The sequence below is a fragment of the Azolla caroliniana genome, unplaced genomic scaffold (genome assembly GCF_043228905.1).
Source record: "Azolla caroliniana isolate FFs.n. ecotype wild unplaced genomic scaffold, voAzoCaro1.0.p SCAF_2, whole genome shotgun sequence".
Classification (NCBI taxonomy): domain Eukaryota; kingdom Viridiplantae; phylum Streptophyta; class Polypodiopsida; order Salviniales; family Salviniaceae; genus Azolla; species Azolla caroliniana.
The window spans coordinates 10051505-10067026 of NW_028230437.1; positions in this window are offsets into that span (position 1 = coordinate 10051505).

A 15522-nucleotide genomic window follows, 5' to 3' on the forward strand; every position below is an offset into this window, starting at 1 on the left:
AACAAACCTATTATAAGCCAAGCATCCCACCAAGTGCATTTGAACAAGGCACTCATCATTGACATCTTTGGGGAGCCTCCGCATATGCGGCAAGCATGTCTTCTTCTAGTCCATGCCATCTATCATTAAGCACATGTATTGTTCGGGCCTCTTCAAACACTTCTCTCTATGATGCATCGCCTTCTTTCGTTCTAAGGATTGTGCCTCACGATGCTCTTGTAGTAACTTCTTACTCGTATCCTTTTCCATTGATGTCTTTGCACCTTTAGCCAAACTTTTAAGATTTGCACAAATGGAGCAATACCCCATACGTACTTTACGAGGAATAATAACATTTGAAAACCGAGCTCTCCATAATCTTGTGAATTGGCTATAGGTGATAGACTTATTACGTGAGCCCAGCATATCAGATCGATAGACATCATAAACTTCCCGACGTGTATAATTATCAGAAAGGTGCATCCTACCTGTAGTGGGCATTACTTCACAATTTAACTGAAAGTAAGTTTTCATCCAACCAATAGCATGTCTTCCAATTGCACCTTTCATACTTGGAACCTCTTTACAATTGAGCATCGGATCCCCGCTAAGTAGACGTTGTTGTACTCTATGTAGCTGCATGTTACTAACACATAACACAATTTTGAATGCAACTCTACATATCTGTTGCGCATGGAAGATATAATACTCAAATGATACTTTGATCCCTGTACATTTGTCAGATACTAGTTGCATATGTGACCCGAGGTAAGTGTCTTGCTCATCACCGGTCATCAAAAAATAGTATCGCCTTAATTCTCGCAACTTTGATTTTCCAATCATAGACATACAACCACAGGCACAACATATTTTTTTGACATCAAATCCAATCTGTTTATCTGATGTCACCAAGCTAAATCTAGCTAGACGAATTCTTCGTGGGATTCTTCTAATATGCATAGGGCTCCCAGATTTCTCTTCCTGCATAGAGGTTGGTGTAACCTTGTTACAATCTAATTCTCTGTTGTGACCATCGCCAATGTTATTCAATGTTTCCTGGGCACTACCTTCATTCTCCGTATCTTTATTAATATCGTATTCTTCAATAGAGAACTCTTCACATGTGTCATTATTTACATTCCCTGTAGATGAGCTCAAACAATATTCTTCGATAGAATATGGTGAGTCTGTCGACAGACAATATTCTTCAATCGAATATGGTGACTCTGTCGACAAACAATACTCTTCAGTAGAAAACGATGAGTCTAATGACAAACAATATTCTTCAATCGAGAACGGTGAATCTTCACTCATGGCTTAAGGTCTAGATAGGGCTCTGTAAGTTATGTGCTTAGGGTAAGGAAAAAAACTAAGAAGCTCCTCTCTAAACATATACTCCTCTCTAAACATAAACTTCTCTCTAAACAAAAGCCAAATCAATAGAATGTCTATATTATGTAATATTATATTAATACAATAAATAAAATTTTTATTTTTAATAAAGTAATTGTATTTAAAATATCAATTATTATTTAAACTACATCTATATGAAGTTAAATCAAGTATAATATAAATCTAATCATTAACAAGCCATAAATATGTTGGATTAATGTTAAAATCATTGGCTAATTAATGGCACCCATTTTGATATAGAACCTCTCACTCATTGGTTCTTTAATGCTCACCATTTTCAATATTAGACTTATCAATCATTGGTTAATTCATGCCCACATCTTTAATACACAACATTTGAGAGTCATAAAAATTGTTGCTTTTAGTAATCAATCATTGGTACATTCATGAACCTCTATCATTGTCTCCTTCATGACCTTTGAAGTCATTGCAGGTTGTTATGACTATAAAAGATTGATCAATATGTTAGTTTGACTTTGTAATCATTAATGCAATCATAAGTTACTCTAGTTAATGTGACTGTGGTTACCAATTAACTATCCTCAAACTTACCAACCTTGGTTAAGGTGACTATGGTTACTTTAACCAATGTGGTCAATCCCTATAAATAGGAAGACCTCGTCATATTTCACTCACAAGTGCGTACAGAGCGTACAGAGCACACAGAACGTACAGAGTACATAGAACGTACAGAGCACACAAAGCACACAGAGCACAAAGCACAAAAGCGCGATCTCCGCCTCAGCTGCCACACGATCAACCATGTCTTCAAAGAGAATCGAGCGCGAGGACTCCAGGTAGGCCTCTGACACTGTGGACATTTTTGTAAATATTTTTTGTCGCTCAAGAACTCGATACGCCGTATCGAGTTCCTGTATACAATACAAACTTTATACAGGAACTCGATACGGCGTATCGAGTTCATAATTTTTTTTTGCTTTTTAAACAGGAACTCGATACGGCGTATCGAGTCCCTGTTTAAAACCTACACTTTAAACACGAACTCGATACGGCGTATCGAGTTCGTGTTTAAAATCCAAACTTTAAGCAGGAACTCGATACGGCGTATCGAGTTCCTGTTTAAAACCTAAACTTTAAACGGGAACTCGATATGCCGTATCAAGTTCCTGTGCTTTCTTTGCTTTTTAAACAGGAACTCGATACGGCGTATCGAGTTCCCGTTTAGTGTTTAAAACCTAAACTTTAAACGGGAACTCGATACGTCGTATCGAGTTCCTGTTTAAAAAGCAAAGAAAGCACAAGAACTCGATACGGCGTATCGAGTTCCCGTTTAAAGTTTAGGTTTTAAACAGGAACTCGACACGCCGTATCGAGTTCCCATTTAAAACCTAAACTTTAAACGGGAACTCGATACGGCGTATCGACTTCCTGTATAAAAGAAGGCTCTGAAAGAGAAAAATTGTGTTTTTGGGGTAACAATTAATTATTGTGTGGAAAAGATATCAAATTGTCTGTCAAAATCAGTCTTTTTTATGTTGACTTGCCTTACTTTTAAAAAAAAACATGCCCTAATTATAGGTGTTTTATGACCTACTATAGCTTAAAATAGTAGAAAATGATCCACAAATTGCCTTTATGATAGCAAATTCTCCTCAATATAGGTTTGGAATCTATATAAGTCATACCTACTCTTTAAAAGAATATATAACCCTGTTTACTTATTACGATATATATTTTCTAGTTTGAATAGCCCTGCCTAGAATAGATTTTTGAATATAGGACTACCATGTACTCTGAATGCATGATTGATATTTTCACTTCACCACTAATCGCCTGCTAGTGAGAACCATTCTTCATCTTCATATTTATATTTTAATATACAACCTTAATCTACGTGACCACCTAACTTATGTTTTTGCATATACTTTCTTAAATAGGTCGTTTGAGAACCTGTCAGACCGACCCGTGAAGAAAATAAAGCTTCGCATACAGGGTTCTCCAATCGAAGCCCAGACCAAGGTAGCTCCTGAGACCATGAAGAGAGGAAAAAAGCTTCTCTTCAATGAGGAGACAAAATCTCAGCCACATATTGATGTTAGCCAAAAGAAACTTGTCGCCGCTACTGGAGGTGAAGACCTTCCTGACCGTGATCTAACGGACAAGGAATGGTGTATGCAATATGTCGACTCAAAGAAAAAAGTCGTATTGTATACAACAAAGAAGAAGGGGGAGGGGCAGCTTGGAAAGGAAACCCCATTTATGTATGGCCATATTCTACGATTTGACTACGAAGATGCAGATTCGGCCAACATACTGGTAATGATAGAGTGCTCCAAGGGGGTACGTAAAGTGTTCCTTTCAGAAGACCTTTTAGTAAAGGAATCTTGTGGGCCAGAAGCGTTCAAAAAAGATCTTGAAAGCTCACAAAACCTTATTGTTACCTTGAGGCCTTATATACAAGGCCATGTAACTCTAAGAGATGAAGTGCCCTCCCCATTGAAGGCCACAAAAAGGGTATCCAAAGTCCAGTCAAGACCACCAAAGAAGAAGACAACCAAAATGTCGGACACCGATTCAACAAGTGAAAACGAAGAGGAGGATAATAAGGGGACGCCAGGAGCTGAGCTGGTATCGGGTGTTTTGTCATCCGATCAGAATAAGATAAGGAGAGAGTTAATGCAACGTAAACTGGTCAGGAAAGGGCAAGTGTTTAATTTGCCTATAACACACATCCATCGGCCCCCTATTGATGAAAAAATAGGTCGACGACCGCTTGAGATTAGAGAGCCACACCGCATGCATGTTCAAAATCTCAAGAAAAAAATGAAAATTAATCCTCATGCCACTGTGGTGCCATTTATTGTTATGGTAGATCCTGAAGAATGTGAAACCATTGAAGATTTTGATATTAGAAAGCATGATCAATATAATTATTTTGTCATTGGTGGATCGCATTCAGCAGAGGCACGTCGGCAACTTGTGAGAGAACATCCAACGACTTTCTTCTTCAAGTATGCCGAGTGCAAAATTTATGTTGGGCTCACAACCGAAGAGGCTAAGCTGTTGGCATGGGACCATAATAATGATAATGACTATAGGCAGAAAATGTCGTCCATTGAGCGTATACAGTTCTTCCACCACGAGTATTTAGACGTTGTCGTAGTGTATTCCACACACTACGTGAAAACCGTAAAATAATATATTCGATTTTAGATACATATAAATAAATAAATAATATATCAAAATATTTATCATGTGCATAAAGGTAGGATTCAAACCCTATACCTCCACATAGCCAAACCTCAACTTTACCATTATGCTACCTTATCTTTAGTGTTCTACAAATAGATTTAATAACTATAAGTGCTTTATTTGCGCCTACCTTTATTAAAAAATAAATCATGCATTTTTAGAGTGTGTGAATATTTTATAGAAAAAACACAAGCAACTAAAAAGTGACTCATGCACATCTAGCGTGCATGAGCACTATATTTAGCAAATAAAAGCAAGGATTAGAAAAGCATCACATGCATATTTAGTGTGCATGAACATATTAGAAAAAAGCATGTAGCTATGCTTAGTCTCTCCCATCACTATATAAGGATGGGGAGCACATTGTAGTTATTGTTGATTTTTTTCTATAATGATCAATCTATCTAAAATATTCGTGGGATTCATGAATTTGCTAAAATAATTCTCTCTTACTACCTAAATATTGACTAAATATACTAAACTCGTGGGATTCACAAGATTCTTATCTTATAACTCTTTATACCTATTCTTTACTAGCCTTATTTGTATTTTTCTTCCTCCTAGTCCAAAACGTTGGCGGTTCCCACCCGACTCACGCAACGATCCGGAGCCGAAAGGCACGACATAGTTGGTGAACCCGACGTAAAAACCGGGTGGCAAGGAGATGGAAAATCAACCGGAGGCTAGCAACATGATGATGATGTTCGAGCGCATGCTACAAGAACAACGCGTGATGTCGGAGATAGCGGCATCAGTGGAGCGGCTCGTGCAACGAAACGGGCAATTCAACGGGAAAGACGTGTCGCGGTATCTTCGGGACTACAAGGCGGAGATGCTACGGTGCGGAATATCGGAAGGACTGCAAGTGACGTCCTTCAACCGGGTGGCGACCGACGGGCTTCAAGCAAGCATCCATGGGCTACGACAACAAAATCCGACACGGGAGGCGTTTGAAGAAGAGCTAAAGAGGACGTTCGCCATCGAGGATTACTCCAAGGCGATGCGAAGGGGATTCGAAGATTGGGTGGAGACGCCGGACAAGGGATTGAAGGTCGTTGATGTGTTTTCGGCATTCGAAAGCCGGTTCGGGAGGTTGTCCGCGAGAGATCAAGCTATCCTCGTTCCAGACAAGGTGATCATGTTCTTGCGAGCCGTGGACGTCTGGGACCGGAAAGATCTCGGAGTGCTCTTGGAGGACACGACCATGGAGAGTGGCCTCACCAAAACATGGGAAAGCGTGCGGGCAATGGCTTGCCAACGAGGAAAAGAGGGTTTCGGAACCGATTCCGAAACCGAGAACCGGATTGGAAGACCATCAACCGAGGGCTCGGGAGACTACAACCGAGAAGGGGATTGATGCATCTACGGTGGAGCAACTATTGAAGGAGATGGAGAATCTGAAGATCGCAATGGTGAAGAAGTCGGATGACCGCCCCACAAGCTCCAAGTATACGGACCGACGATGCATATGGTGTGATAGCGCCGAACACGATCAGAGGGATTGCGACAAGCATAAGGAGGCGCTACAGCGGGATCTCATCTACTACGAGGGAAACCGGATTCATTCGATGGACTCTTGGAAGCCACTCCGACTGAACTTCCAGAAAGGCGGCATGAAGAAGGTGCTCGAGGAGGAATTGGCAGCAAGAAGCAACTATGCGACAACCGCGGGAATATGTGTCGGGGAGTCATCGAGAGCAAAGACCTCTTTTTGGCCGGAAGTTCTAGAAAACACCGAGAAAACCGACTCCAACGAGATCCCAAGCACCGCGGAAGGCGTCCGGGAAGCTACGGGATGAGAGTACCCTGTCGACAAGAATAGCGTATACGCCCTGTGTCAATTGCATAAGGTGTATGTGGACGAGAAACGACGACGCACGGAGGATGCGGGCGGGCCATCGAAGATACCGGAAAGCTGGAACTCCGGAGGTAAGGGAAAAGAAAAGGCAACTCCGGCATTCAAGCTCACCTCGGACATAGAACAACAAACCGACTTGAAAAGAGTGTTCGAGGAAAGGATCTTGGATAGCCGGGTAGATTTCTCGCTTCGGGAGCTACTCGGAATAGCAAAGGAGTTCCACGATCTTCTCGTGGATCTCGTGAAGCGAAAAAGACAAAGTACGGAGGAAAATTCTCCAAGGGTGAATGCGAACACCGTTTTAATGAACGACACCGAAGTGGAGGACGAAATTCCGAACTCCCACTATACAAGGCCACATTGGGCACGCGCGACTACAGAGACTCCGGTCCGAATCGGCAACATCAAAGAACCCGTGCTAGCATTGATTGATCACGGATCGGAGATCAACTTGATGTCCAAGGAGTTCTACCGGACGGGGAAGTGGCCTATTAACACCAACCATGGATGGAAGATTCGGGCGGCCACCAAAGCAACGGAAGATCTATTTGCGGCTTGTCCGGATGTGACGGTGAAGATCGGGGATGTCGAGATCGACCAAAATTTCTTCGTGCAAGATGAGGGTTCACATTCCGTCATCCTCGGCCAACCCTTTATCACTGCATCACGGATGGAGACGAAGGTGCTCGATAGCGGTGCGGCTTTTGCACGAATTCGGAGCCAAAACGGTGGGAAATCCGTCCAATTCCTAACGGTGCCGGCAAATCACGAAAGGAACAAGAGGGAACTCTTGTCCCAAGTGAGAATGGATTTTTAAAGCGGACTGTTGCGGAGTGGGGAAGTGATAGTCCGAGAAGCCCTGATACCCCACACAGGAAGAAAACTCTTGGAGCAAAACATGTACGAATCGGTCCGGATGGGGCATCTACGTACACGACCGTAACCGGAGGATTGAAGAAAGGATACCGACAAGTGGAGGATAAGTTGCGGTCGGCATCAATAATAAAAGAAGATGAAGAAATCATGGGGATAGTCGAAGAAGTGTTCTATGGGAGCACGCTACAACGACTTGAAGAGCTTGCGGAAGATAAAAGCCAAGGGAACCGGGTAGTCCCGGTGGAATCGGTCGAGATGTACGAGATCATTGCGAAAATGGTGCCGGATACGCTCCGCAAAGAAGAAGCAATGGTAAGTACGAAATACAAGACCATGGAGAAGAAGGTGAAACCGGCCACGGGACCACTACCCGCCGATAGCGAACAAAAGAGGAAAGAAGTCTCGGGAGATCGAACACTTCGGAAGTTCGTGGATATCGGACATGCCTTCACGGATGAGACCCGGAAGAAACTTCGGATCGGTGGAGGTGGGTTCCTATTACAAAAAGAAGAAGAACGGTTTCGCGAGATGTTGGAGCAACACGGCAAAGCGTTTGCATTTACATCAAGGGAGATAGGGTGCGTCAATCCGAGAATAGTGGAGCCAATGGTGATCTTCACGATTGACCATGTACCGTGGAACCTGAAGCCGATTCCGGTGCCACGAGCGCATATTCTGAAAGTCATTGACTTGCTCAAGAAGAAGGTGGCGATGGGGATTCTAGAGCCATCAACTGCTCCGTACTCAAATCGATGGTTTACGGTTCCAAAGAGGAATGGGTCACTCCGATTTATCCAAGACTTGCAACCGGTGAATAAGGTCACGATCCGGAACTCGGGAGTCGGTCCGATAGTGGATGAATTTGCGGAAGCTTTTGCCGGTTATGCGATATACTCCATCGGAGACCTATACTCGGGGTATGACCAATTCCAACTAGCCGTGGAGAGCCGAGACATCACAACCATGCGAACACCGATAGGATTAGTCCGAATGTGCACACTACCACAAGGAGCGACAAACTCGGTTGCTCATATGATGAACGCGATGAACAAGGTGCTTCGAGACTGCATTCCGGAGATAACGATGCCGTTCCTCGATGACATTCCGATAAAAGGATGCGCGATAGAAGAAAAAGATGAGACTATGGATGATCGGGGATGCCGAAAGTTCGTGGTCGACCATATTCATGATTGCGAGAAAGTGTTGCGAAAGCTAGAAGATGTGCACCTAACACTTTCCGGGGAGAAATCGGTGTTCGGGCAAGAAGAAATATTGGTGGTCGGACATCTATGTGGGCCCTACGGCCGAAGACCGTCACCAACAAAGATCGATGCGATTCAAGCTATGGAGGAAATATGCGAGTCAACATCCGAAGTTCGAAGGTTTCTCGGTGCATGTGCATTCTATCACATATGGATTCCGCACTATGCACATATAGCGAACCCGCTCTACCACTTGTTGCGGAAAGGTAAGAAATTCAAATGGAAACCGGAACACACCAAAGCCATGAAGAAATTGAAGAAGACACTTCGGAGGGCGGAAGCACTTAAGAAGCCAAGCTACGACCGACCGATCATAGTAACTGTTGATACAAGTCCAACCGGTATCGGGTGGGTCATCAATCAAGCCGACTCGGATGGTTCGCGGTATCCGATCCGATTCGGAGCAAAGGTTCTCAACGAAAGGCAACGTGGATATGCACAAGTCAAAAGAGAACTGTGGGGAGTCGTGTCGGCGATAAAATCGGATCGGGATTATTTGATCGGACCCGAAGTGGTGATTGAGACGGATTGTCTTCCGATACTCGGGATAATGCGGTGTTGTACGATACCGGATGTAGCTATGCTAAGGTGGGTTGCATATGTCAAGTCGCTTAATCCGGAGGTTCGACACATCTCGGGGAAGGACAACGCGGTAGCGGATATGTTATCAAGGGCTCGGTTCGGAGAAGGCATAACCGAATCGGATAATGAAGAAGTTTCTGAAGACTACTTCGCATCGGAGCACATATGCCGAGTGAACGTAATCCGAGAATTCCGGGAAGAAGAATACGAGGGAGAAAGTTTGATGATCGGAAAGATGTTACAAGAGGCCGAGGACTCAACAAACGATAAAGGAAGAAGAGCCGAGATCCGAAGGAAGAAGAGGCAAGTCCAAAAGTTCTTCTTGGAAAACGGATTAATATGGAGGGCGCCGAAAAGACCGGATGGTATACCACTTCGAGTAGTTGGGACAAAAGAGCAACGAAACCGGATAATGTCTGAGTTTCACGAATCCGATTGGGCTGGACACCGAGGAACATGGGCAACATTTGTGAAGATCAAGCAAAAATATTGGTGGAAGAAAATGTACAAAGATGTCGCGGAGTTCACGGAAAGCTGCGAGAAATGTCAAGTCTACTCCGGGGTTCGACATCGAGATGAGTTACATCCGACATTCTCACCGACAATCAACTTCAAGTGGATGGTCGACATAGTGGCCATGCTGACCGGGATCGGACAAAAGAAATACTTGGTATTAGCTTGGGAAGATCTCACGAATCAAGTAGAAGGTCGAGCGCTTCAGAGGAAAACGTGTTCCGCGGTATGCCAATTTCTTTTGGAGGAAGTATTTTGCAGGTACGGGTGCGTAGGGCAAGTGATTGCGGACCGGGGAGAACTTGACTCGGACAAAGCTAGGGGATTCTTCGCCAAACACGGAGTTCAGTTATCGCTGACAACGGCATACAATCCGGAGGCCAACGGGAAAATCAAACGAGGACATAGTCCGATCGTGAAAGCACTTGCGAAGGCATGCGATGGAAAGGTGAAGGACTGGCCGCAGATGCTTCCGTATGCACTATGGGCGGATCGGACGACGCATAGCTCCGTAACCGGTTACATGCCGATAGAGCTCATGACCAGACAAGCACCGGTAATGCCGACGGAAACCGCGATCGCAACATGGACAGTGCTACCGTGGAAGGAAGAGATGAGCCGGGAAGAACTACTAGCGGTCCGGATACAACAACTAGAGGGAAGATCGACAGACATAGCGGAAGCAATACACCGACAACAAGAAGCACGGTTCCGGAACAAAAGCCAGTTCGACACAAAGCACCGACTACGATCGAGGAGGATTGAAGAAGGAGATTGGGTGATCGTCTATGACAATAGTTTGGACCATCAACATAAAACGATGCGGAAATTCGCGAAAAGGTGGTTCGGGCCATACGAGGTTCGGAAAGTCTTCGACAACGGAACGTACCGACTGTCCGAGTTGGATGGAACAATACTACGAGTGCCTATAGCCGGGAAGCGGGTGAAGATTTTCAAGAAGCGGACCGACGACAAACCCTATGTGATCCAAGCCAAGCCCGACAACGAGGAGCAATCAGACGAAGACCACGGTGATGCAAGAAGCGAAGAAAGTGAATTACAACTCATAGTCGACATTAGGGGAGAATCGGAGGAAGCTTTGGGTGAAGACGGATATGAGGAATCGAGAACTTCGGCACATACCGGAGGATGTGCGGGTTCGCAGGGGGCGAGTGTCGTAGTGTATTCCACACACTACGTGAAAACCGTAAAATAATATATTCGATTTTAGATACATATAAATAAATAAATAATATATCAAAATATTTATCATGTGCATAAGGCAAGATTCGAACCCTATACCTCCATGTAGCCAAACCTCAACTTTACCATTATGCTACCTTATCTTTAGTGTTTTACAAATAGATTTAATAACTATAAGTCCTTTATTTGCGCCTACCTTTATTAAAAGGTAAATCATGCATTTTTAGAGTGTGTGAATATTTTATAGAAAAAACGCAAGCAACTAAAAAGTGACTCATGCACATCTAGCGTGCATGAGCACTATATTTAGCAAATAAAAGCAAGGATTAGAAAAGCCTCACATGCATATTTAGTGTGCATGAACATATTAGAAAAAAGCATGTAGCTATGCTTAGTCTCTCCCATCACTATATAAGGATGGGGAGCACATTGTAGTTATTGTTGATTTTTTTCTATAATGATCAATCAATCTAAAATATTCGTGGGATTCACGAATTTGCTAAAATAATTCTCTCTTACTACCTAAATATTGACTAAATATACTAAACTTGTGGGATTCACAAGATTCTTATCTTATAACTCTTTATACCTATTCTTTACTAGCCTTATTTGTATTTTTCTTCCTCCTAGTCCAAAACCTCGGCGGTTCCCACCCGACTCACGCAACGATCCGGAGCCGAAAGGCACGACAACGTGAAACAAAAGTTTGGTGTGAAGTTACATCCATGCCTACGACGTCAATGTCTGCATGAAGTCAGCATTGTGGTAGATGATAATGTTAAGTCCGATGGTCTTCGAAAATATGAGTCTTGGTTTCAATTGGCGTTTAGAGATGGAGAAGTATGGGACCTACAAGATGAAATCTTCTCAATGTGGGAGAATAAGGAGGTAAAGGGTCAACGACAAAAGAAATGTAAGGTTGACCCTCAACTAGAGGTAAAGTCACAAGCCGCCAAGAAAATTGACTTGACAATTGAAGAAGCGGCAGACGACATGAAGCTGTCTTTGTGGAGAGCGATGCAAGGTATTAAGGACGAGCAGCTTCTTGTGTCTGTTTTGTCAAGGGTTGTGGCGAAAGATTTAAGCCTTGAAGAAATGGTCACTGAGTTCAATAAGTAAGTCTTTCAAATACTGAAATTGTAGTCTATCTGGTGTAATTCAAAGTTCTAATCTTGATTTCTAATTTTACAATCATAAGGTTGTACATGAAGATCCAAGAAGTTATGATGAAACAACTTGGATGTATAACTTGGGAACAAGTGATTGAGGATTATCCTCTAACGTCTTCATATAAGGCGTTATCAGAGTATTTTATTGCATTCAAGGATTGGGTTAGTATTGATGGTTTTTCATTACCCTTTCATCATATGTAGAGCTTGTATAATAATACCTGATGTCCTATTGCTTCTATTAGAAACCGTGTCGAGGCAAGAAACAAGGAGAAGTTAAGGATATACACGATTTCCCTACATCCTTCCTTGCACATCTCAAGCGAGCCAGAAAAGAAAAGGATCGTCGCTTAGTCAAGGCGTACGAAATGGAGGAAGATGACTCCTTTAAAAAATTTAGCCACAAAAAAGATATTACGAGAGATCTTTACTACAATGTGGTTTGCGGTGATGTCGTCGACTTGATCCAAAAGGTGCCAAAGAAAGAATATACGCTAATGATTGCGGATATTCCTTACGGATTTCGAATGGTTGGGTCATCATACGACGATGAACCGTTTAGGTTTAAACAATTGGAGAAGATGGTCAAGGATTTCGCTGAGCTAACGACTGCATCCTTGTGGCGAATAGTTGTCTTTCATAGTATGGACCAAGGGTACTCGATAGCTCAAGCTTTGAGATCTCGTTGCCATGGCATCAAGAACCTTGCATGGTAAGGATTATTTATAGGTGTCATTCACTATATTGCATTTCTTAGGGTTGTTCAATCTATTCTTAACTCGACGTATTATTTTTTATAGGATCAAGACCAATGTAAATAGAGGGCCAACTTTTCGGTTCGTTAATGCCATTGAATACATCACGGTTGGCTACTTCGATGAAATTAAGAAACAGAGAATCAAGGAGCATTCTAATGAAGTGGGAGGTTCAAATCTGTTAGTATATCCAGCAGTGACACGGAAATTGCGACATGTCACCACGATAGAACGGGGACTTGTCAACCCATACCAAAAACCTCAATGACTTATGATGCGCTTGATCGAGATGTTTTCTATCGAAGGAGACTAGATATTAGATCTCTTTTCTGGCACAGGTATTCCTCGAACTAGGGTAATGATCTTGAGATAACCAATCCCTTTTTTTTTCGTTTGACAACTAAATCTTCTTGTTACTTACATCACAGGAACGACGTCTACATGTGCATTGAAGCTTTTTAGAAATACAGTTGCATTGGAGAAGGACGAGGACTAGGTTATATTTATTAATATGCGGATTACGGCTTTGTGGGAGTGCCCAGACCAGGATGAGGAGGTCGGTGCAAAGAACCTCGCTAATACAGAAAGGTTTCAACCTGCTTCGCGAGAGCCTATTCCTCCGTTAGCCGGTGAACCGGGGGAGCTAATAGAGCTTGATGATGAGCTTATAGAAGATATTTCGTTGGCTCGGCTAACAGGGGAAGCCAATGCACGTATAGCCGAAGAGAGTTCTACACAAGATGATGAAGAAAATGACGTTGATGAATTGATTGCTATGTAATAGACTCTATGAAGAAAATGACACTGACGATTTGTTAGGATTTCACATTATTAATACAAATTTTGGGTTTTACCTAGAGGATTCTATTCTTTATAATCTTCTATATGTTTCAATTTTATTTTTATATACTTGGTTAGTAGATTTATGACATTGGTTTCACCGCATGCATAGCTGACTACCAAATTTATGGAGAAACATGAATTAGTTTAAATTGAGGCTGATTTTGGTCCAAGCTAACCTTAACAGAACATGGCCCTATAATTGTTGCCATGACTGTCCATGTTGTTATTATGGATCTTTGTCTTCTATTGTTAAAACTATTATGTTTCTATTCCATTGCTGCTTAGATTGTGTAGTGTGTTGATAATGGTTCCAGTTGCGTTATCGTTCGGAGTTTGATCTTGTGTGAATCACCTAAGCAATAGAGTAGATCAATTTTAAATACAGGTATGAAAGCCTAATAGGTTTGTTATTTCCACGACATTATCCTAAAGTTCACTGCCTTACATTGTCCACAATTATATACATATGGTTTGATCCCATATGAACAAACTGAGGAATAGATTAGATCAACTTTAAATACAAGTATTGAATACTTTAATAAGTTTGTTATTCCAATCACTTATCCTAATGTGCACTATCCTACATTTTCCACAATTACATACATGCACGTATGGGTCAAAGTATAAATTATAACTCATTTTATTAGTATGGATACAAGTACACCTCATATTTTTGTAAAACTTACCTAATTAATATAAGTCTTTAAGTTAGTGTTTCCCTTATCGCACAGTAGTGACATATTGAGCCGTAGTTGAACTTTATTATGCCTACATTAACTTATCAACGTGTCTAAACTTGCATGATTTCTAATGATCTCCACTCGTAGATCTATCATGTATTTTTATATTTGCAAATTCTCATCAAGTTGAGGAACATGTGATACTAGTGCATCCAATTTTTGTAGAGAGGGTGTATTTGCTTCGTTTTAAGAAGATTCTACAAGTGGAATGCGCAATCCTTCCACTTGTGAACGCGAACGTGTTGCTAGTGTTTTCTGAAACCTATGTTCCAGGATGACGGACTTGAACTTCTTGTACCATTGGCGTGGAGTGTGTTTTAGACCATACAAGATTTTCTTTAGTCGACACACTAGGTTCTCTTTCCCTTTCTCCACAAAGCCTTCGGGTTGCTGCATGTAGATTTCCTCGTCTAGCTCCCCTTGCAAGAATGTTGTTTTGACATCCAACTGTTCGATCTCCAGATCCATGCTGGCAGCTATGCTCAGAACAGTTCGAATGGATGTCATTTTCACGATTGGTGCAAATATTTCATCGAAGTCGACACCCTTTTTCTGCTGAAACCCCTTCACCACTATGCAGGCTTTATATCTGGGTGTGTTGTCAACTTCTCCAGTCTTTACCTTGTAGACCCGCTTGTTTCTAAGTGTTGTCTTACCTTTTGGTAACCCCACCAAGTTGTAAGTATAGTTTTCATTCAAAGAGTCCATCTCGTCTTGCATTGCACTCTGCCATTTCTCTTTGTGCTCATTGGCTATGGTTTCTTCATAGCACTCTGGTTCACCTTCATCAGTCAAGAGGATGTATTGACTGGCATATGTCATCAGTGCTTTCCTTTCTCTAAGTGGGTATCTTCTTCCACCCTTTGTCGGCTCCGGTCGGGATGTCTTGCCAACTCTTCTCTCAACTCGGGTTCATACTTGTTGATCAGTTGCACACGGTTAGTCATCTCCGACTCCTATTCTTCGATCAACTTCAATAGGTTCGACTCATCTATATTGGTCGGTTTCTCCGAGTCGGCTGACTCGGATTCGGTTGTGCCGACTAGCTGTCTCTGAACAACCGAATTTGTCGGTTCACTTGGCCTTAAGTCAGTAGTAGTGGGAGTCGATTCCAAC